At 42.0% G+C, this 24,667-nt stretch overlaps 1 long non-coding RNA gene across 1 annotated transcript in view; it reads left to right on the top strand.

Annotated features, from left to right (window-relative positions):
• Positions 1-219: 219 nt before the first annotated feature.
• Positions 220-24,667, top strand: part of LOC307188610 — a 94,375-nt gene continuing 69,927 nt past the window's right edge. The window contains exon 1 of the long non-coding RNA XR_013829015.1: positions 220-344. This is a non-coding gene — a long non-coding RNA (uncharacterized lncRNA). The remainder of the gene's footprint in view (positions 345-24,667) is intronic.

Genomic DNA, 24,667 nt, shown 5'->3' with positions numbered 1-24,667 from the left:
ACAGAGATTCTGTCTCCAAGGCCATTGTTCTTCCAGCCATTTCCCAGCCCTCCAGGGGCCTTCATTCATATCGGCAGGTGATAAGCTATGTTCAAGTCACGGGTAATCATAGTAATTCGGCATTTTTCCTTATTAGCACCTCTGAATGGAGAAACTGCGTGGAAACTGCTCATCTGTGCTGTCTCTTTTCTCTAGGCTTAGAGCTTTTATGCTCCAGATGGGCTATGTCGTTAGTCCAAAGGGATTAAACGAAAGCGCATGTACCAGTCTTTCTAATGGTCACAAATTACATGGATGAGATGCTCAGCGTTTCTTTCTTCACTTTGAGAGAAGCCACCGACCTGGTAGGAGAGCCATTGTTATTTTCATTCCTGGTTCTTGAGACACTATTGAATGAGACGCTGTCAAATGATGGACGCACACGTGGGCGCCTGAGTGCATGAGTGTTTCTTATTGGTGATGAGAGCAATTTTCCAAAGCATTAATACGTTTTAGGAATCTCCAGTATTTTCTAAAAAAACTTGGCACGGATGGAAGTGGGGCTGGCTTGACCACAGAAGGCTCAAAACCTCATATATTTTGGTATGTGAATAGAAGGGAAGAGCATTCAGTTTCCATAAGCACACCTCCCCAAACACCGGTGTTCTATACCAACATTATCAAAGATGAAAGGGCTTATTTTGCAATGAGAATTAAATAGGCAAACGTTTAGAATCATTTGGAGACACCTGTGATTTATCCAACCCATCGTGATCACTCCTGTAGGCCCATTATTATCAATAATTCTGTCTACATGCAGTAAATACATGTAATTATTTTTTACAATGGACTAATTACTTCATTCGTCTAACATTTTGGCTGACAGCTGTGCTACCTTTGTGAGGCAGTATATTTATTTACTTAGCCTGCTGTATAGATATTTCTAAGCACTAGGCTAGCACTTCAGGGTCTAAGAACTATTAAATCTAAAATTAGTGGATTATTTGAAAATTGTGTTTTCTTTGACCAGGACTTACGCTTAATACACCCTAAGCAAAGTCTGAGGAAATTTTCTGTCTTTGTGCCAGTTTTGGAAGCTATACATTCTAAATGCCTAGAAAATGGACCGGCATGATGAGATAGGTATCACATGACATTATAAATCAGAAGAAAACATGTGGCTTGAACAGACACCAAGTGCTACCAGTTCCTTCTCTTTACAGGATCGCAGACTTGGGTGGTTTTTCTAACATTTTACAGGCACTCCTCGTTTTATTGCACTTCACAGATATTGCCCATTTTACAAAGTGAAGGTTGTGGCAGCCCTGCCTCGAGCAAGTCTATTGGTACCATTTTTCCAACAACATTTGCTCACTTCAAGTCTCTGCGTCACATTTCGGTAATTCTCACACTATTTTGAACTTTTCCGTGATTATTATTTTGGTTACGGTGATCTGTGATCAGTGATCTTTGATGTTACTATTGTAATTGTTTTGGGGAGTCACAAACCACATCCACGTGAGACAGCAAACTTACTCGCTAAATGTGTACGTTCTGACCGCTCTGCTGACTGGACATGCCCTGTTCTCTCTCCCTCTCCTTGAGCTTCCCTATTTCCTGAGATACAACATCAAAATTAGGCCAGTTAATAATCCTACAATGGCAAAAGCTAGAAATGATTAAGCTTAGTGAGGAAGGCGTATGTCAGATGTTGAAACAGGCTGAAAGCTAGGCCTCTTGTGCCAGACAGTCAGACAAGTTGTGAAGGCAGAGGAAAAGTTCTCGCAGGAAATTAAAAGTGCTACTCCAGTGAACACACGCATGATGAGAGAGCGAAACAAGCTTGTTGCAGATATGGAGAAAGTTTGAGTGGTTGGAATAGAAGAGCAAACCAGCCACAGCATTCCTTTCAGCCAAAGCTTAATCTAGAGCAAGGCCCTAACTCTCTTCAATTCTAGGAAGGCTAAAAGAGGGGAGGAAGCTGTAGAAAAACAGTCTGAAGCTGGCAGAGGCTGGTTCCTGAGGTTTAAGGAAAGAAGCCACCTCCATAACATAAAAGTGCAAGGTGAAGCCGCAAGTGTTGATGTAGAAGCTTCAGCAAGTTATCCAGAAGATCTTTAATTAAGATAATTCATGAAGGTGGCTACACTAAACAAGAGATTTTCAAGGTAGACAAAACAGACTTCTGTTGGAAGAAGATGCCACCTAGGACTTTCATAGCTAGAGAGGAGAAGTCAATGACTGGCTTCAAAGCTTCAAAGGACAGGGTGACTGTCTTGTTAGGAGCTAATGCAGCTGGTGACTAAAAGTTGAAGCCAATACTCATTTACCGCTTTGAAAATCCTAAGGCCCTTAAGAACTTTGCTAACCCTACTCTGCTTGTGCTCTATAAATGGAACAACAAAGCCTGGATGACAGCACATCTATTTACAGCACGGTTTACTGAATAATTTAAGCCCACTGTTGAGATCTGATCAGAAAAAAGATTCCTTTCCAATTATTACTGCTCACAGACAATGTACCTGGTCACCCAAGAGCTCTGATGGAGATGTATAATAAGATTAATGTATTTTCATGCCTGCTAACACAATATTCATACTGCAGTCAAGAAGTCATTTTGCCTTTCAAGTCTTATTATTTAAGAAATTAAGAACACATGTGATTCATGCAAAGCGGTCAAAACATCAACATTAACAGGAGTTTGGAAGATGATTCCAACCCTCATGAATGACTTTGAGGGGTTCAAGACTTCGGTGGGGGAAGGAACGGCAGATATGATGTAAATAGCAAAACTAGAACTAGAAGTAGAGCCTGAAGATGTGGCTGAATTGCTGCAATCTCATGATGAAACGAACATGACAAATTATGTGGATGAGCAAAGAAAGTGGTTTCCTGAGATGGAATCTACTGGTAAAGATGCTGTGAAGATTGTTGAAATGACAACAAAGCATTTAGAATACTATGTAAACTTAGTTGATAAAGCAGTGGCAGGGTTTGGGAGGATTGACTCCAATTTTGCAAAAAGTTCTGTGTTAAAATGCACTGTGTCAAACAGCACTGCACGCTACAGAGAAATCATTTGTGAAAGGAAGAGTCACTCGATGCGGCAAACTTCACCGTTGTCTAAAATTGCCTCAGCACCCCCACCTTCAGCAGCCGTCACCCTGCCCTGTCGCAGCCATCAGCATGGAGGCAAGACCCTCCACCAGCAAAATGATTATGACTTGCTGGAAGCTCAGATGATGGTTAGCATTTTCTTTTTTCGTAATAATGCCTTTTTAAATTAAGGTACATACATTGTTTCTTTCGACATAATACCATTGCACACTTAATAGACTACGGGAGAGTGTAAACGTAACATATGCATTGGGAAACCAAAAATTTTGTGTGATTTGCTTTTTTGTGGTATTCGCTTTATTGTGGTGGTCTGGAACTGAACCCACAGTATCTCCAAGGTATGTCTGTAATTTCAAACTTGCAGAAAAGTTGCAAGAATAAAACCATTTATACTTTACTCAGATTTACCTGTTGTTAACATTCTGCCCCACTTGATGTATAATTTGCTCACTTGCTTGAACTCTGTGTATAAAATATCCACACACATACATACCTTACAAATACACACATATATTACATACATGTGTTTGTATATATATATATTTCTTTCCCCTCCCCTGAACCATTGAAAATAAGACGCACACATCGTGGCCCTTACCTCTAAATATTTCAGTGTGTATTTCTTAAGAATAAGTACATTCTCTTATATAACCACAATATATACATCAACTTCAGGAAATTTAACATTTATAAATACACTTATTTATCTACAATCTATACTCCAGTTTTTTTCAGTTGACTCAATCATGTCCAGTGGTGATCTGTTCTAGAATTACATATTGCATTTAGTTATCTTGTCTCTTTAGTCTCCTATAATCTGGAACAACTCCTTGGTTCTTCTTTGTCTTTTGTGACACTGACATTTTTGAAAGGCAGAAGTTCCTTTTTAATAGCATGCTTCTCATTTGCCTGCCATTTCCTGTTGGTTAGATTCAGGTTTAATTGTTCCCAGCCAAACTACTGCGTAGGTCATGTGGTGCTCTTCTCAAGCTATCCTATCCAGAAATATGCAACGTGTATCCATCTGTCCCTCTTTAGTGATGTTAATTTGCACTCTTGTTTTTGCATCTCAAGAAATTCCCTTGCACTTCAGTCCAGCACAACACTCAGCCCCTGAAGCTGGTGAACAATTCCTTTAAAACAACTAAAAGGACGCTATTCCAGGAGAGGCAGGAAGAGGGGTTTCAGAATTCAGAGCTCAACACCAAGGCAGGAAGAGATTTTTGAGATAAAAAAACAATATTAATAGTTATGCTGTTAATAATATTTATAAGAAATGCCAACATTTATTGAGCTCTTACCATGTGCCAAGTACTTCATTACGTACTTTAAATGGTGTATTCGTTTTCTATTGATGTCGTAAAAAATTATCATAAATTTAGCAGCTTAAAACATTACAGACTTATTCTTTTACAGTTCTGTGGTCAGAAGTCGGTATGGGTCACACTGGGCTAAAATCAGAGTCGTGGCAAGGCTGGCGTCTTTCTGGAGGCTCTTGGAGAGAATCCGTTTCCTTACTCATTCAGGTGGTTGACAGAATTCAGGTCATTTTTTGCAGTTGTAAGACTGAGATCCATTTCCTTACTGGCTATCACAGAGGGTTGTATCCAGCTTGTAGAGGCCACCCATATTCCTCAGCTCCGGGGGCCCCTTCGGCTAGCTTCAAAGCCAGCAGTGAGGGATTTCTCTTTCTCTCTCATCTCCTCCTGACTGTAGCTAGAAAGGTTCTCCGCTTTTAAGGACTCGTGTGCTTAGGTTCGGCCCATCTGGATAATCTAGGACAACATCCCCATCTGAAAATCTTTAACATTAATTATATCTTTGAAGTCCCTTTTGCTGTGGAAGGCAACATATTCATAGGATCCGGGGATTAGGGCACTGACATCTTTGGGGAGCCATTATTCTGCCTACCATGGATGGAGTAACTCCCAGCGATGCTGAGAGGTAGGTCCTGAAATTGTCTCTAGTCTATGTATGATGATGCCGAAGTTTAAAGAAGTTAAATGAATTTCCCAGAATCACACAACTGGTAACGAGGCTGAGCCAGGATTAACTTCAAGCAGAAGGGTTTATCTAATCTGGAGGATTAACATTTTTATTTTAGCAGCAGAATCCTTTATCAAACGGGAACTTATGAAAAATCAAATACATAAAAAAGGGTCAAAGCAAAGCTGCTCTGGCTAAATTGGGAGAAGTGACAGTGAGGGGAGGGAAGGGCTTCACAGGACAGAGGGCAGACCACCGATCATCCAGTCTCTGTTTCCAGATAAGCACGTGAGGCCCAGAGACAAGCGTACAATGACTTGCCTGAAGTGAGCTCTGGGGCTGGAGTCTGGCTCCTCCGCTCCCCACAAGGGCTCTTTCAAACCTGCCCCATAGGTTTACCTGTCAGGAGTCTGCTTGTTTATTTGTTCTAAAATTGTGTATTGAGCATCTACACGTGGTAGGCAGGATTCAGGTACTGATGAGACAACAGCAAAGAGAACAAAGTCCCTGCCTGCCTGGCGGTTACATTTTAATGAAGGAAGAAGCACAGCAAACAAGCTTTAAAACTAAATAAAAAATTAAAATATCAGGGACTTCCCTGGTGGTCCAGTGGTAAAGAATCCACCTTCCAATGCAGGGGACGCGGGTTCCATCCCTGGTCGGGGAACTAGGATCCCACATGCCGTGGGGCAACTAAGCCTGCGCGCCACAACTATTGAGCTTGAGCGCCTCAACGAGAGAGCCCACGTGCCACAAATTACAGAGCCCACGCGTCACAACTAGAGAGAGAAAACCCGCATGCCACAACCAGAGAGAACCCGAGCCATAATGAAAAGATCCTGCATGCCTCAACAAAGATCCCGCGTGCCACAACTAAGACCCGACGCAGCCAAAAAAATAAGGAAAAACAAATTAAAATATCAGATAATTGCATGAGATCTGGCAGCATTAAAATAGATGATTGCTGTGTGTATGTGTTAGTGTGGAGTGAGAGTGGAGGTGAGGGGTCGGGGGAGGAGAAAGAGAGAGAGAGAGGTAGGGACAGAGACAGAAACAGAGACGGGCTGACTTCTTTAGATTGGGTGCTGCAGGGAAGCCTCTTAGAGGTGATGTTTAAACTGAGCTGTGATGGGGCTTCCCTGGTTGCGCAGTGGTTGAGAGTCCACCTGCCAATGCTAGGGGATGCAGGTTCGTGCCCCGGTCCGGGAAGATCCCACATGCCGCGGAGCGGCTGGGCCCGTGAGCCGTGGCCGCTGAGCCTGCACGTCCGGAGCCTGTACTCCGCAACGGGGAGAGGCCGCAACAGTGAGAGGCCCACGTACCGCAAAAAAATTAAAAAAATAAACTGAGCTGTGGTGGCAGGAAGGAGCCGGCCGGGTTAATATCTCGAGAAGAGTACTCCAGGTGGAGGAAACAACACCTAGGGCAGGGCCTGGGGGCAAGAATGGGCTAGAAGCAATCTTGACCAGGGTCCCCAAGTGTAGCTGAGAGTAAGGATGAAGAGAGAGGGGTAGGTGATGAGGTCAGAGACGTGGAGAAGGCTAAAATTAGTAAGGCTCTTTGGATTACAATGCACATCTGTCAGTTGTCCAGCATTTTCTACTAGTTCTAGCTTGAACCAGGCATAGAATTCCAAGTACAGGATTGCTGGCTTCTAGGCAGACCAAGGCCTAATGCCCCACCAGATGCGGTATCTGTTCATTGGACAGGGTTCCATTGCTTTCCCCCAGTTTCTTGCTAAGTTCCCAAGTGGCCCATCCCATGAATGCACACTTGGGCACGTAATGTGCCAGTTGGACAGTGGCCCTGGGTAACTCATTAGCCACGCGTGCCATGGTCAAGGTAAGCAGTGACTGACTTCGTGCTTCAGATTTTGCATGTTTTAACATTCAAAGGGGTAATTACTATACCCAGTCCCCAGGAGTAATTGACATATTTTATGTTTTGAAGTCTCAGTAGGTCAAACTTCCCATTTGTAAAACTTTTCGGTTGCTCTCTTGCCGAGCACATAAAACAAATTTACTTCTGAACGGAGACCTTGTATGCCAACTTTTTATAGCCTTAAATATAGTATTTTATCACTACTATAAATGTTGTCTCACCTCTCACAGACCCTTCAGTGCTAAAGGCAAGAGCCTTTCTAATTCACTTGTTTCAATTCATAGAAGATTTCTAAGTTGAAGCCGGGTCATCTGGATAATATTTCAGATGTACAGACTGCATTTCTGCTAAACATAATAAATCTGCAGTTTTACAATTGGTTTGGGCAGCTAGCATGATTGTAGGAGGCTTTCCAATAAACGCCCCTTCAAAACAACCTCCTTTCTCTTTCCACACTCACCTCCAGACCTCACCCAAAGGCTCGATATCATCCCTGAAATGTTGGGGACACGGTAATATGGAGACTACAATTTTAGGTTGATTTATTTTTCTAGCGGAACATCCAGGTTTCTAGCAATTATTTTAGGGCATAAAATTCCTTTGTGATGATAAATCAAGCTGTCAGCTCTTTCTGGTCCAAATTAGAGGTTGGAGAGATTGAGAAACTTTTCTGCTTTAGTATCCCACCCTTTGCATCTCCAGGTTAGATTACACATGTTAGCCCTCTAGAGTTAATGCCATGTTTGCCCTCGGCTTTGCTCTGATCTTAACGAGCTGGGAACTTCTCAGGCATAAATGCTCCTCTCTCAGTGCTCTCATGGGCCTCGCGCTCCCTGGTGGACATGGAACAAGGGGCTGGGAGGTAGACACCCCTGGGTTGCTTCCCTGGCTCATACAAAACATTACCTACTTGTCTCACCTAGGGGTGGATAGTTTATAGACAGTCAGAACACACTGTTTTTATGGAAAAGATCTGGAAAAAAAAAAAAAAGGCAGCCACAGATGGCCATAGGCACCGTTGGGAGGAAAAAAGTTTCGACTGACCCGGTAACATCACCAGCGAGGGCATGACTAATGTTGCGGGTTGTTGGCATGGCCATCCCCTGCCTTTCAGTACTTCAACTTTGGGTACTTGGCCAAGGGGTGGGAAATGAGGGACCCTGTCCCTGTGCCCTTGGCTGTCTCCAGCTTGCTGTGCCAGGTCTCCATTTTGCTTCTTGTGCCCTGGGCTGGCCCACTGTGCTGGAAGCTGAACTGAGGCTGTGGGTCGGGCTGCAGCCAAGGTTTTCTGGTGGGAGTTGCAGGGAGACTTCATGGAAAGGACGAGTCTGGACTCCTACCAAATTACCCTCCTGTCGACTGTTGGAAGGCTGGAATTTCAGACTCAAGAGGTGCAGAGGCAATTTACTGACACTCATTGTTGGCCTGAGTCTTAGCTGGAGATCTGCCTGTTGAGCAACTGGGTATCAACATGAGAAGCTCCCACACTCAGCTTCTCTCGATTCTGGTGTCTGCTCTCAATTCTGGTGTCTGCTCTGTGACTTAAATCAATTTTTTTCTCATCTGCCAGTGGAGCTTGAAGCTCTTCCTACCATCTGGTAAAGGACTGTGAAAAGGCAATGTGGCAGTGGTGCAGGGAGATGGAGCTCTGGGGGTGAGATGAGGACAGCTCAGAGTAGGCACGAAAGTCACAGGTATTTTACTGAGTGCCTACCTGCTGACAAGTACTACGCTAAGTGCTTATGACACAATGGCACCCAATTTAGAAGTGTGGCCTCAGGTATATCAACAGGCCTTTTGATGATGGCAGATATGATAGGAAAGGAAAAGGGTGGAAATGGAGAGAAAGCAAATTATATTTTATTTTGATATTAGTAATAGAGGCTCTTGGTTTCACTCCCTTAGGGAGCCCAAGATATGATCATTTTTCTAGTTTTCATTATAATCTCTAGGGCCATATTAGGAGGTAAAAAGAAGGCAACTTATGATGTTTTCCTTTACAAAACAGGATGCAATTAAGAAATGAAAAGTATATGGGACTTGCCCAAAGATTTTCATTGTGGTAGGGGAAGGATGGAGATAGATACTAAGATTTCAGACTCCATTTTCCACAATCCCACAAAATCAAGCTGAGACCTAACCATCTAAGGTTCCAGTTACTACTGCTGGTCTCGCTTTTATTTTTGTTTTCAAATTAATGGACAGACATAAGCTGAAGGATTTCAGAAATATCATCAATATTTCACCGAAAAAAAAGTAATTTGGCAACATTCTTCCAGCTTGTTACTCCTAAAAATGCAAAAGAGATATTCTTGTTGGTTTCTAGAGAGTCCTGTAGAGGTGAAATCCATCCCACCAGCCTAAGTGTCCCTCGCCCCTAAACACTGGCAGTTTAAAGTCGCAGGCACCATGATGTTTTCAGGAATGGCAGCTGGTCTTCTGAACCCCTCCACCCTGTGCATCGTGCTCAACCACACTCTGCGCTTTTGTTTAACTAGGTTTGTTTTGGAAGCAATTGGCTCAGCTCTCTTTCTGCAAGCACACGTGATTCAGACAGCCTTGGCTTTCAGCTCGACTTCGCAGGACATTTACACAACTAGTAGGAGGAAGTTTCATTATACCTGGCTCTGGGGGAAAATAGCGTGAAGAGCCAAGATGATGAGCTACTTGCTCTAGCATTGAACTTAGGCTCCCTTCCCACTATGTCTTCTCCCCCATCACCGTAAGAATGTGAACATGAATGTAGGAGGAGCAGAGGGAAACTTCAGGCGACACAACTAAGTAGCATAAGAATATAACCAAGCGTGAAACAAATATGGCAGGTTGACTTACACGACTTTCATTTACATCGTCTAGGAAAATGGTGAATGAGTGCAATCTACTCTGGAAAAAGAGCAAATACTTGGATGTTCTGTTGGTTTGGAGCCAGAGAGTCCTAAGTTTAAATTTAACTTGGAAACTTGCTAGTTATGTGACTTTGGGCAAGTTGCAAACTCTCTGGGCCTTGGTTTTCTCATCTGTGAAATGGGGATAAGGATTTTGAACAGAGAGGATTGTATTGGGGAGTAGAGATCGTGTTTGTAAAGTGCCTACCTAGGTGATCACCTCATATGGAATGGACAGTAAGTTGTAGTTATTATGATATAATGTATCTGCTTCAGCTTCATCCTCAACAGTGTTTTAAATACGATGTTGAAGTTATCTGTTTACATACCCATCTTAAATCAACTCTGATTGCACATTAGAATCAGTCCAAGAGTTTTGAAAAAATACTGATGCATGAGCCTCACCCCAGACCAATTAAATCAGAAACGTTGGAAGTGGGTCTCAGCACTGCATTTTTCTATCTCCCCAGGTGGTTTTCAGGTGCACCCAGGGCCGAGAATCACCGAGCTTTCCATTTCCATGCGAGCCCTTTGAGGGCAGAGAGCATGTTTGTTCACCTGTGTATCGCCGTGCTTAGCCTGATAGGGGTGCCCAATAAATATTTCTTGAACTAAACTCTAAGAAATGGAGAGAAAGTTGTCCAAATTCCTAAGACTGGTCTCATATGGGCACATTTCTTGAGCAGCCGATAAAGGCAAGATATACCAGCATGTTATTAATTCTCATAATAGGGGTTTGAAAGAACAGGGTAAAGAAAGATCAAGGTCCTTTCAGCTGACAGTTTACCTATCATGTCATTTATCACTGGTCCTCTTTTTGACTCTTCCGTTGCTAAGGGATCAGAGAAGTGAGATAGCAGGATACTTTGGGAAACTCCATCGGTTGAAAAAATATAGCAGCTTCTTCAGAAGAGTTTTTTTGAGAGAAGGAGAAAGTCAGACAGCTGACCAAGGTAGATAGTGGGCAATTATCTTGGGTAAGATTCAGAGCGGTACAAGAGAGAAATCAGTGACACAGACTGGACACACGTTTGGGGCTATTTCACGTGCAAACATATGAGGTGAGACCTCAGCATATACCAGTAACAGTCTTAGTCACCACGTGAGAATGTCTTTAGGATGTTCACCATATTAGTTTCTTTCCCTTTTGCGGGCACGTGGCAAGATTGCATCTCCCCAGTCTGCAGTGTCAGGCAGAACCATATGATTTGCTTTGGCCAAAAAATATGAGAGCAGGAGTTACAAGTGTCAATCCTGGGGGAACCTTTAAAAGCCAGTGTACTTTGCTTCTGCCATGACAAGGTAATGAATGGCTGCTCCGTCAACCTGGGTCCTGGACTGAGGACCATGCAGAGCAGAGTTCTCAGCTGACCCATGATGGAGATGTAGCACGAGTGAAAAATAAACCTTTGTTGTCTTAAGTTCTTGAGATTTGGGGATAATCCGTTATCATAGCACAACCTTGCCCATCATAGTGCATACTTGGGACAGACAGCTTCAAAGCCAACTACTTCCTCTGTGAAAAAAGTAAACAAAGTTAATGCCCAAGATTGCTTGAAACTGACAGCTTAACTCCTCTGTCACTTCTCATATGCATAAAATGGAGCAAGTTTCAACACTTCTTTAATCCTCAGTTTCTCCAGCTGTAAAAATCACTGGATTATAGATATGAAAATGCATCATCTATGTAAGTGCCTAGCACCGTGCCTGGTGAATGGTGATGCTCAATAAATATTAGGTTATACAGTCCTTTTATTTGTGGAATAATAATGGGAAAGCAGAAAGCACAAAAGTATGCAATAAATATTTGCTAAATAAATTAATCAAGAAAGCCAGGATGAATAAGGAACCATGAAAGTGCAAAACTTCTGCAAATTCTTCCAACTGTGGGTTCTCTTTCCTTAAAGTTTCTTTTCTTCTAACCCACCACCTTTGAAATGAGATATCACTTAGAAAATGAGGGGAGAGGGAGGCTCTAATAAATGAAAAATATGTTTTTGTTTTCAAGACAGGGCTGTCCCCACTGTCTAATAGAGCTGGCTCATTTCTCTTTTCTTCAGCAAACTGGTGACAGTGCATTTAGATTCCAATCCTTCCTCTGAACATGGCTCGTGTTTGGCCTTTTAAAGAAAAGAGTCATCTCGAAGCATGCGGGATCCTCCCCGACCAGGGCACGAACCCGCGTCCCCTGCATCGGCAGGCGGACTCTCAACCACTGCGCCACCAGGGAAGCCCAGGCTAATATACATTTTATTCTGCAATGCCTTTGATTTGCAAGGCACCAAAACTGTTTGACACTGTTCCTGTTCCCCCAGAAATTTTATGGAAAAGGTCCAAAGGAAGATCTAGATAAAAGTAAAGTAGTGATCTGTGACTACCATATTTCATTTGAAAAACCCTGTATGTCTGCTCCATTGGAAAACTAAACCATGAAATTCATGTCTCACATGTCTTGATATTGTTTCCTCTATGATCAAGGTGTCACTCCTTAATAGAAAATAGAGTAGCAGAAGGAAGTGAGGTTGGTTCTCTAATTCCTGGATCTGAAGCTTGAATCTAACATGGGTCAGGGTGGAGAGAGCTCACTTCATATTCACAAGGAGAAGAGAGGGGTGTCTCTTGTCAATCATACCCTTATGATGGAACCCACTTTCCAGAAAGCAAAAGAGTTTCTGTGAAAGTGAATGAAACTGAAGGCAGGTAAAGTGGCAGAGAGGAATCCAGGGCTAAATGAAAATGAGCCCCCCTTCCCTTAGTCCTTCTGCTGCAAGGATTCTCCTATCTGCTCTGCTCCATCTCAGAACATTGCAGATGCAGGTCCTAAAGGCTGACGGTTTCAGGTGAGCTGTGATCCCAAGTCAATTTGCATGACTATTACTTTCACTGTTCGGTACATTTAGTTATGGCATCTGGGCTTACAGTGGTAGCTAAACAGAGTATAATAGCTATTGTGTGTAGAACTGAGGAAAGCGGCAGATATAAATTTTTCTTTTATCTTTTTATTATTCCATAAAGCATAATAATCTTTCCTGTAGAATCAGAAGGGAAGAACGCTAGGTGGTATGGATAGAATGGTTGTGCAACACATAGGTTTTGATCTTGAGCTACTAGAATCAAGTCCAAGCCCTAATGGCTGCCAGCCCTGTTATCTTATGTAAGTTGCGTAACTGTTTTGAGCTTAATTTCTTCATCCGAAAAATGAGAACAATAATTACATTTACTTCTTGGAGTTAAGTGAGGTAATACACATATAGAACATGAGTAAGTGTGCAATAAATGCTGGCAATTAGGTTACTGTTAAGGTTTTACTATGTAGAGATAGGAAAGAGGGGCACTGATAACGTTATACTTTACTTTTTTTTTTGCGGTACGCAGGCCTCTCACTGCTGTGGCCTCTCCCGTTGCAGAGCACAGGCTCCGGACGTGCAGGCTCAGCGGCCATGGCTCACGGGCCCTGCCACTCCGTGGCATGTGGGATCTTCCCAGACCCATGTCCCCTGCATCGACAGGTGGACTTTCAACCACTGCACCACCAGGGAAGCCCTATACTTTACTTTTTAAATCAGACTTACTGAAATATAATTTTCATAGTGTAACATTTGCCCTTTTTAGGTGTACAGTTCTATGAATTTTGACAAATAAACATGCAGTCATGTAATCACCCCTGTCAATCATGGTACACGACACTTCCAACACCCCAAATAGTTCCCTCATGCCCTTGATGATGAGATTATTATTAACTGAACTCCATAATGTACTCAGATTTCCCTAGTTTCTACCTTTTGTCTTTTTTTCTGACCCAGGATCCCACCTAGGTTACCATACTACATTTAGCAGTCAGGTTTCCTTAGGTTCCCCTTGACTATGACAGTTTCTCAGACTTTACTTTTTTGACAACCTTAACAGTGTTGAGGAGTACTAATCAGGTATTTTATGAAATAGCCCTCTATTGAAATGTTTTCCTGACGATGTTTTTTTCATGATCAGATTGGGGTTATGGGTTTTGGGGTGGAAGACTGCAGAGGCAAAATGCCATTCTACTCCTTTTACATCAAGGGTACCTGCCCATTAATCTGATATAGAGGGCTTCCCTGTAGCGCAGTGGTTAAGAATCCGCCTGCCAATGCAGGGGACACGGGTTCAAGCCATGGTCCGGGAAGATCCCACATGCCGCGGAGCAACTAAGCCCATGTGCCACAACTACTGAAGCCTGCGCTATAGAGCCCGCAAGCCACAACTACGGAACATATGTGCCACAACTACTGAAGCCCACATGCCTAGAACCTGTGCTCCGCAGCAAGAGAAGCCCATGCATCACAATGAAGAGTAGCTCCCACCCGCCACAACTAGAGAAAGCCCCCTTGAAGCAACGAAGACCCAACACAGCCAAAAATAAATAAATAAAATAAATAAATTTATTTAAAAAAATCTGATATAGCACTGCTGACATTGACCTTGATCACTTGGATGAGTTAGTGCTTATCAGGTTTCTCCACTGTGAGGCTCTTCCCCTTCCTCCCTTTCATACTGTCCTCTTGGAAGGAAGTCACTACGTGCAACCTACACTTGAGGAGTAGGGAGCTATGCTCACTTCCTGGAGGGAATAGATAAGTTATTTGCAATGTTTTGCCCTGAAGATTTGTCTCCTCTGCCCCATTTACTTACTTACTCAACCATTTATTTATTTTTATCTTATGAACTCATAGATTCTTATTTTATACTTTGGGTTATAAGCTAATACTATTTTATTTATATTATTGCTCAAATTGTTCCTGTTTTGGCTATTGGGAGCTCTTTCAGTTGTCTCCTATGTCCCTTTGCTGTACCCCCATCATTGTGGGGTTTTTTCCTTTGAGTGCTCTCTTGCTTTCTGTCACTACACAATGCTACAGCTCATCTGGTCTATTTCCTGCCCCAGTCCTAGAATCAGCCAATTTTCCAAGAAGCCTTGGTATCTTTTATTGGAGGATGGTGTTAAGAATCTAGATCTGGGCACTAGGTGTGGTTATTGCTACTGGCGTGTTGCTTCTAGGCCCTCTCAGCTGACCCAGCATGAAGTGCTTTTTTCTCTCCAATTTAAAAAGTTTTTTTTTCAAATCTACAGAAAGCCTGAAATAGCACAGTGAACAACTTTATATGCTTTACCTCAATCCTTTTATTCCTCTGAACCATTTGAAAATAAGTTGTGGACATCATGACATTTCATCCCTAAACTCCCCAGCCATGACAATCAAAAATATCTCAAAACTTTGACAAAGGTTCCCTGGCGTCACAGTCACCTCCAGTTGAAAGTCATTGGTCTAGACACTTTCGTCGAGGTTCCTAGGTGATATTGTTAATATATCACATCAGGAAACACATGATGTTATGTTGTATGGAACTAATGATGGTAATGTTAAGTGTAATAACTTGGTTAAGTTGGTATCAGCAAATCCCTCCATTGTAGTTAACTAGTAATTATGGAAGTCCTTTGAGTCTGTGTGATTATTGTGTTCCCGAACAATTCTCCACCTAAAGATTGTAGCATCCACTCATAGTTCTCCCTCGAATCAATACACTAGGGGATGTAAAATGAAGATACTCTAATTATTCTCTTGGATATATAGCAGGTGAAATCTTACTGTAAAGAGCTTTCTCCCTTTTTCTATTTTCCCATCGCTTCCTTCCTCTCTTCTTTAAATATCATTCTTTTTTTTTTTAAAGAAGATGTTGGGGGTAGGAGTTTATTTATTTTTGCTGTGTTGAGTCGTCGTTTCTGTGCGTGGGCTTTCTCTAGTTGTGGCAAGTGGGGGCCACTCTTCATCGTGTTGCGCGGGCCTCTCACTATCGCGGCCTCTCCTGTTGCGGAGCACAGGCTCCAGACGTGCAGGCTCAGTAATTGTGGCTCACGGGCCTAGTTGCTCCGCAGCATGTGGGATCTTTCCAGGCAAGGGCTCGAACCCGTGTCTCCTGCATTGGCAGGCAGACTCTCAACCACTGTGCCACCAGGGAAGCCCCCTAAATATCATTCTTGATGCATAGATTATTTTTATTAATTGAATTGTAATCTGTATCATCTTTTTTTTGGTTGATGCTCAAATTGTCCCAGATTAGCTGGTGGGAGCCCATTCACACTAATTACTGTGTCATTTGTTGTGAATATGTAACCCACCTACATGGTTCAAATCAAAACTATGTAAAAAGGTATACCTAGAAAAGGCTCACTCCCATTCCTTTTACACTTTTCTCTGTAGGTAAGCATTTTCATTAGTTTCTGATGTATCTTTTCTGTGTTTCTTATTTAAAAATAAGTAAAAAATGTATATATGTGTGTGTGTATAATATATATATATACACATATATACACACACATATACGCATATGTTTTATTTCACCATCTATTCTTACCAAAAAGGTAGCATACTATGTACATCTTTTGGCGCCTTGCCTTCTACTTAACAGTGTATCGTAAAACCACCGTCAGTTCATACAGACCTTGCTTTTTTATGGCTGCATAGTACTCCATTATGTATGTGTCCTTCAGTTGATTCAATGAGTTTCTTCCACAAGAAGGCATTTAGGTTGTTTAGAATAGTTTACACCACAAATAATGCCACAATGAATAACATTGTGAATATGCTTGGTTTTTTTTCTTTCAGTAACTTAAAATTTTTCAAATTTGTGTATATTTTCCCCCAAGAGTAGGGACTATTGCTGTTTTAGTAAGTACGCAAATATTAATCAGTTTTCATCACCCATTTCTGAGCCAAGATAAAGGCACATTAATCTCTATTTTATCGATATGGTAAGGAAGTAAAGAGATCTTATGCAATTTGATTAAAATCAGTCATTAAGTCAATGCTGATGTAGGTATGGGCCCCAAATCTTAGGTTATAGTCAAGTGTCAAGTGTCAAAATGATTCTATTTGCTTATCCTCTCAATTAATGAAGAAATGTAATTTAGAACACTTAGATTTATCTTAGTTGAAATTTCCATTTAAGATATTGGTTACAAAGACAAAGAATTTGGCATCAAATCCTCTTAGAATAAAATGATATTATGTAAAATGCTATCCGTTTGTTTTCAGCCTGATAAAAGGCCCATAGACACAGTCTGACTAGAGAAAACGTATCTAAATCCATGTGTGTCCTGAGCCATGCATCTCTGCTTTGAATTTGGGCAACGCTCAAATTCAATTCAACAAACGTTTACACATTTATTGTGCTTTTATTATACCCTAGACATGCTGCTAGTTCTTGTGGGAGCAGTGTATATGTCACAGAGTTTGTTCTGAAGTAGTTTACTCTCTAGGCAGAAAGATGTGTACACACCAAATATTACGCAAATCAGCAGTAAAAAGTATTATCATTGGCCTACAAACCAGGGGAAACAAGCAAAAAGAGTTAATTCTATTGGAAAGATGAACAAAAGCTTCAGAGATAAGATGATAATTGATTTCAGCTAAGACAATACAAAAATAAATAAGGTTCAACATATAGAGAGTTAATAAATTAAGAGAAATTTTCCAATTTCAAATTAGAAATTAGCAGAACGTTCTATGTCACCCTCTCCTGCAATCCTACTACACTGTATACATCTCTCTAGTCTGGCAGCTTGACTTGTAAAAGATTTGGTTCCAGGTGTGTCACTTATGGCAGCCAGAGAGGGCCTCACAGCAGAATCACAGTCATATCACCTTTGAATTCCCACTGCCCAGGCCAGCACTCTGCACATAGTAGACAACTGAAGTCTCTTAAAGGAGGGAATGAAGTATTTTAATAGCACTTTGTAAAGTGAATCAAACTTTCTAATTTATCTCTTTTTTTGAAAACTGATTCTTTTGGATTTTGAGTCCCCAGATTGCTGGGGTCTGCTATGGAATTCATCATCCAGGAGAGACATCTCAGTCTCATCTTTAACTGAATCAGCTAAGAGAAGGGTGGGTACAATACAGATCATGGTTGTTACTGTTCCCACCCCCATGCCAAGATTCTCACTGATCCACACACATTCATCCACCTCTTTAAACCTGAGAGCCAAAATCATATGTTTGAGATTTTACAGACAGACAGACACATACACACACACACACACACACACACACACACACACACACACACACACACCCCTCCATGATGCATAAAGATGTTAGCATGGACACATAACACACGACAGCAAAGGTATAAAAAGAGACCACAGAATTTAGCAGGGAAAATGGGCAAACCAATGGGCAAATATGGTCCAAAATGGACAAAAAAGTGAAATCAAGGTAGTCAAAAACATTTATCATTGCTCCCTGTAAGAAAGACTACGTCCCATCTCTTCACAAGAAACACTGGGATTTACTCACCTATTAGATTTTAATACTTTTATTACTTAGTTTAGATCTATTTTTGTTTCCCAGAAAATTAGTATTTTATCCTTAAATCTCTGACTCTAAGTGCTACCCCCTTCTTAAGTGGGAGTTATTATTATATTTTATTTTCCAATAATATATGCTCCATTGTATAGTGGAAGGTAATGGGGGAATGGTATTCCAGTTCCTCAAAACTCTGTTTTGTAGTTACATATATTATAGATAATACGTCTTTCCATTGAAGGCAGACAGACGGTGATGGTCATCAGATAAATTATAACTCATGTATAATAGTTAAGAATTAAGGGAATCTATTAGGTAAGGCCAATGAAAAGTCTACTTAATCCTGGCACAGTCTAACCCCCTGCAACTTCATGAGTGCTTTATGAAGCATGGGCTTCACTGGCAACTTGTTAGAAATGCAAATTCTTAGGCCCCACTCTAGACCCCTGAATCAGAATCTGCATTTTAACAAATCCCCCTAGTGATGTGTGTGCACATTGAAGTTTTAGAAGCATGAGTCAGCCAGTCACAGGGTTTCATGGAAACTCTATGAAGAGAGATTATCCCATCCATCTTTAATTTAGGTTGGGTTTCCTTTCAAAGATCCGTAAGACCAAGTGCCAATTATGTCAATATCTTGCCTAAATTTACATTAAGATACACTCTTGGAGTTTGGTGGCCTCTCGATTTTTCATTTTGCATCCAATCCAATGGTGCTGTGTGATACACCCTGTTCCGCAGGAGAACCAGGCGTGCATGGGGAGAAAGGAGAAGGCAATAATTTGAACTAGAGAATTATATGGAAGACTGGCAAGTGCTTTTCATTGTATGATGGGGATTTTAAACTCTACTGACTCCATGTTGCTTTCCTCTCAAAAGATTGTCTTGGGCTCCAAGCAGTAGAACCATTTTTGCAAAGGAAAATTCCCAAACTTCTGAAAAGCTTTTGTGTTTCATATATGGAGTGAGTTAGAGTAATTATGTATTTCTTTGCTTGAGTTTATTTCTCTCCCACCATCACTCATTTCAAAATTGTCACCTTGAGAGGCTAAGCAGAGGCCGAGTTCCAGGCACCCTGAACTGTGGTTGCTGTAGGTATCACCTGCCAACTAGCTAACAACCAGAGGAAAAGATACCTGTCCTTTCCTAAACTTGAGTTTCGCGAAGACTAGTGACCTATCCATTGCCTCAAAAGGGAGCATCTCTCACTGTGACCCTGTTTACGTGGAAGTGAGCCTACTTAATGGATACTGATGGTGACGGTGATGATGACAACAATGACAAGAGTCCCTGTTGAAGGAATGACAGGATGCGGATGTGTGAAGAAGGACACAGTTATTTCAACTCTAAGAAAAAAGGGAGATGACGTACCTAAACTGCATCCCAGACACCCTTCTTCACAAGGCATGCATTCTTCGTAGTCTGGGTCTTGGACTTCACCTATACAATAAGAGGAGTAAAAAGCACAATTTCATTTTCACTGAATGGAGACCCATTATTTGCTATAAAAATATGTTGGCGTGTAGCTTATTTTCAAGCAAATCATAGAGCAATTATGAAACCCACAACCATGATTGAGGATATATGTGTCACCCACATTTTATCTCCTTCTATTAATTTAATAGATTAGATTAGTTTGATTGGGTACAAACAGCACAAAGTTGGACTGTATGCCATGCAACTAGTTTTGAAATCAAGTTGGTAGGTTTTATTTATTAAAGAAGTAAGTTCAGTTTCTGGGAACATAGTTGGGTATATAAGTGATGAAGCAGCCTTACCTTGTCCACACTCTAACTTCCGGCAGGTGCGGTTGGAGGGCACCAGGAAGTAGCCACGCCCACATCGTGTGCAGGCGTGTGAGCTGTGGCAAAGCTCACAGTTGTCCGGGCAAGGCCGGCAGGTGTGGCCCTCGTCAGGGTAGTGGCCTGTGGGGCAGTTCTCCCGGCACTCTCCCCAGTACAGGAACCGCTCTCGGCCGTGCTTATCTAAACAGATAGCAAAATTAAAAGAAGGAAAATGTACAAAATTAACCATGAAGGTAATATAACTGAAGTCATTTTATTAAAAAGATACGACCAACTGCTTTTGCTCCCAATAGACCAGAAAGATAAAAATGGTTGAATAGAAAATGCAGTATCTTTGAACTTGTAGTTGAAAAGACTTCCTTGGGCTCCTTTTGGTGTCTGTAGGAGCTCACAGAGTTGGGGACTATAGAGATCCCATGAGAATAAACAAATGCTTGATGATAGATGCATTTCTATGATAGTGCAATCTTTTAGAATGATTTTGAATTCTGTTATCAAAATCACACACTTGTGTTAACTGTATAGGGACTGACTTTTTGCACAGCTACCAATCCTATATTGACAGTCTGTTGAAGCACTCAACCAAACATGCCTCTTTGACTCCTTTATATGAATTCCTGGAAGTTCTGAGCGGCTGTGAACATTGGACTCTACAAGGAAAGAATCAGCAGTACTCCCAGTATGAGACTGTGGGAATCTGCTCCTGCAGAAGACCCAATGTTGCCCCTGGAGGGAATGGAAAATTCTAATCAATTCCAAGCTATCATAATCAATGCAAAAGGATTCTAATCGGTTCTAATCATACACTTAAACACATAAGATTAATGCAGATGCACCTAGAGGCCTCCTACCTCCCACCCCCTGGAGTTTTTGCTTGTGCTAAGTGTGCCCAGGGCATCCATCTTCTCTGAATCAGGTCTCCCACATGCCCCTGGCTCTGAAAATATCTGCATTACCTAAAATAACTGGGTCTAGAATTCACTCATAATGTGATCTACCACACGAAGACCCAGAACCATTGACCTTCAAGATGCAAGGCTGTTGGGACTTCCCTGGTAGTCCAGTGGTAAAGAGTCTGCCTTCCAATGCAGGGGACATGGGTTCGATCCCTGGTCAGGGAACTAAGATCCCACATGCCGCGGGGCAACTAAGCCCACGTGCCACAACTACTGAGCTTGCATGCCTCAACTAGAGAGCCTGCATGCTGCAAACTACAGAGCCCATCCACCCTGAAACCCATGCGCCACAACTACAGAGCCCACACACCCTGGAGCCCTCATGCCACAACTAAAGAAGAGAAAACCTGCAGGCCACAACTAGAGAGAAGCCCGTGCACCACAACGAAGAGCCTGTGTGCCACAACTTAGACCCAATGCAGCCAAAAATAAATAAAATAAAAAGTAATAAATAAATCTTTTTTTTAAATTTCAAGGCTGCTGAATTTGTAAAGATAGCACTAACCCCATGTTACAAGTGCAAAATCTGAAAGTCAGTATAATATTGAATATTAGATTGAACCACATGAAATTGCTCACATTCGACAGTTTTTTACCTGTAAACTAGGCACTTTCAAAGGTTTTAACCTAATGTTCTTATGTGATTAAAGCCCTATTTCAAATACAATTTAAAAATCACACCCTTGGATTATGGACTCTGAAGCTCCCTTTTTTCTGATGGTGATTTCATGCCAGAAGTCTGCTGGTTCCCATGGGACAAAGAAAATAAAGAAAGTGTCCAAAGAGGTGGTAGAAAAAAGTGTTTGCAGTCTCCAAGTCAGACCTGGAAGAACATTATCCTCTAAGGGAAGGAGAGCGTTTGGGAGGATGTAATGTGCGTTTGGTGATTCTACAGCTATAGATCAAGGTTGTGGAGCACAAAACCCCAATCTGGTGGGACCTCGAATCTCAGAAGACCACAAAAAGGTCAACTTTCCAAGTTTTGTTCTTCTCATTTCTACCATGACTCATTGAGAAAAGATTCTGTTTTACAAAGTGCCAACCTTCTCACATGTAGGTAGGAATATGTTAGGGAGAGCAGTGAAAAGCTCTCCTCCATCCAGCTGTTGCTATACATTCCCTACACCTTCACATGATGTCAAATCAAGATCCAGAGGCTTAAGGGAAGCTTGGCATATCGTGAGTTCTAAATATATATTTGTTGAACGACTGAATGAATGAGTGAGTGAATTCGTATTTGTCAATATTCCTATTTTTCCAACATATCTAACTGGATCAACAATCTTTTTTAAAAAATTTATTTATTTAAATTTATTTATTTTTGGACTTCCCTGGTGGCGCAGTGGTTGAGAGTCCGCCTGCCGGTGCAGGGGACACAGGTTCATGACCCGGTCCAGGAGGATCCCACATGCCGCGGAGTGGCTGGGCCCGTGAGCCATGGTCGCTGAGCCTGAGCGTCTGGAGCCTGTGCTCCGCAACGGGAGAGGCCACAACAGTGAGAGGCCCGCATACCGCAAAAAAAAAAAAGAAAAAATTATTTATTTTTGGCTGCGTTGGGTCTTCGCTGCTGCGTGCAGGCTTTCTCTAGTTGCGACGAGTGGGGGCTACTCTTCGTTGTGGTGCGCAGGCTTCTCATTGTGGTGGCTTCTCTTGTTGCAGAGCATGGGCTCTAGATGTGCGGGCTTCAGTAGTTGTGGCATGCAGGCTTCAGTAGTTGTGGCTCACGGGCTCTAGAGCACAGGCTCAGTAGTTGTGGCACATGGGCTTAGTTGCTCCATGGCATGTGGGATCTTCCCAGACCTGTGATCGAACCAGTATCCCCCGCATTGGCAGGCGGATTCTTAACCCCTGCGCCACCAGGGAAGTCCCTGGATCAACTATCTTAAAAATGAATGATGATGGGTTCAGATATTAGAGGAAATGTTCTCCAGTTCCATTTTATTATTTATTTATTTATTTGGTTGCACCAGATCTTAGTTGCAGCTTGCCGGCTCCTTAGTTGCGGCACGGTGCCTCCTTAGTTGTGGCATGCGAACTCTTAGTTGCAGATGCATGTGGGATCTAGTTCCCTGGGCAGGGCTCAAACCCAGGCCCCCTGCATTGGGATTGTGGAGTCTTACCCACTGCACCACCAGGGAAGTCCCTCCAATTCCATTTTTATTGTTCAGATATGGCTTTGCTATTTAGACCCCTCTGGGTATTATAATTTGGGTTTAAAGGACAGAGATGTAAAGGGTCTTGTTGTTTAAAATACACGGACCGTGCAAAAGGAAGTCACTTAGGTGCCTTAACAATGGCCAGCTTTCCCCACGTGATTGGTTCAGGATTATGCCGAGATTTGATCTTTCTACTAGCTTGATAGCATGGCAGATCACTTAGCTTTGGATGACTATTTGGACACCTCAGTGACTCGAATATCATGCGTAAATTTTTGGCTACTTGCCCAGAGTCTCAGAACTTAAGTTCATGTAATGATAGGGGGGGAGAGGCCGGTTCTTGTAGTAGAAGTGCTGATATTTTTGTTATGGGACAAAGCCGTTCATGAGGTAATAGGAGACAGAGTTAAAAATCAAGGAACTCCAAAAGAGGTTCAGATTGGCTTTCATTTATACTGAGGAGTAATTAACTGCTTCCAGAGTATTTCTGGGCGACCGATTTTGTTAGAAGAGAAGGTGGACCAACGTGAAGGCATTGGATATCTGCCGGAGGAGAGGAAGGTTGAGGGTTGAAAGGCAGGAAGGGAACAGGATTGCTGGAAAGGATGAAAGAAAGGCTGAGGGACTCTGAAAATAAACTTTATGAAGTTTACTCCAACACTTTGCTTACTGAAGCTGTTGTATGATTGGTAGAAGTTAGCTTCGGGCTCAGTTTGGTAGAGGATAAACCTGGAAGAGAGTTTAGAGTGGATTTTCACTAATAGAGCTGCAGATCTGCCTTTCCAAAAGGATTCAGACCCAACGTTAACAAAGTTTCGATTAAGCAAGGGGTGAAATTTCTACAAAGAGATGGGACAGGCTTATGTGTGGAGGTGGGACTCCCTAGCCAGAGGAATTTCAGCCTTTGAATAAAGCTTATTGATATAGAACTGCATCCGTTCCATCATCTGTCTTCTGCAGCACTGCCTCATGGATTAGCTGCACTAATAAAACCCTGCTAATCAGAACCCGCTCAACATTTCCCTCTTCAGGAAGCCTCCTGTTCTCGCTACCGCTGAAAGTAGTGACCTGTAGTAGGGTTGCTACCATTCATTCGGTCTCTATCTAATATCTTCCTGTTTTATAATACATGAGGACACACCCCTCTGTTAGATCGTAAAACTCCTTGAAAGTGAGTATCATGCTATTATTTACTGCATTTTCCATGGTACCTATGTAGGGTAACTTATACGTGGGAGGGGCACAATACATTTTTAAAAATTATTGATGTATAGTTGATTTAAATGTTGTGTTTATCGCATGTGCTTGTGAGCTTGACAGCTCCCCAATCCTCAGACTTTTCTGATGAGATCAGTGGTAATATTAGCAAATGTAAAAAAAATAGCTGTGCTTTTTTTCTGCTATACAGAGAAGTAGCTCAGCTATACATATATATATATGTGTATTTCATATTCTTTTCCATTATGGTTCATCACAGGATATTGAATATGGTTCCCTGGGCTACGTAGTAGGACACTGTTGTTCATCCGTCCCATATAATAATTTGCGTCTGCTAATCCCAAA

This window comes from Stenella coeruleoalba (assembly GCF_951394435.1).
Source record: "Stenella coeruleoalba genome assembly, chromosome: 7".
Classification (NCBI taxonomy): domain Eukaryota; kingdom Metazoa; phylum Chordata; class Mammalia; order Artiodactyla; family Delphinidae; genus Stenella; species Stenella coeruleoalba.
This window is presented reverse-complemented; position numbering and strand designations above follow the sequence as displayed.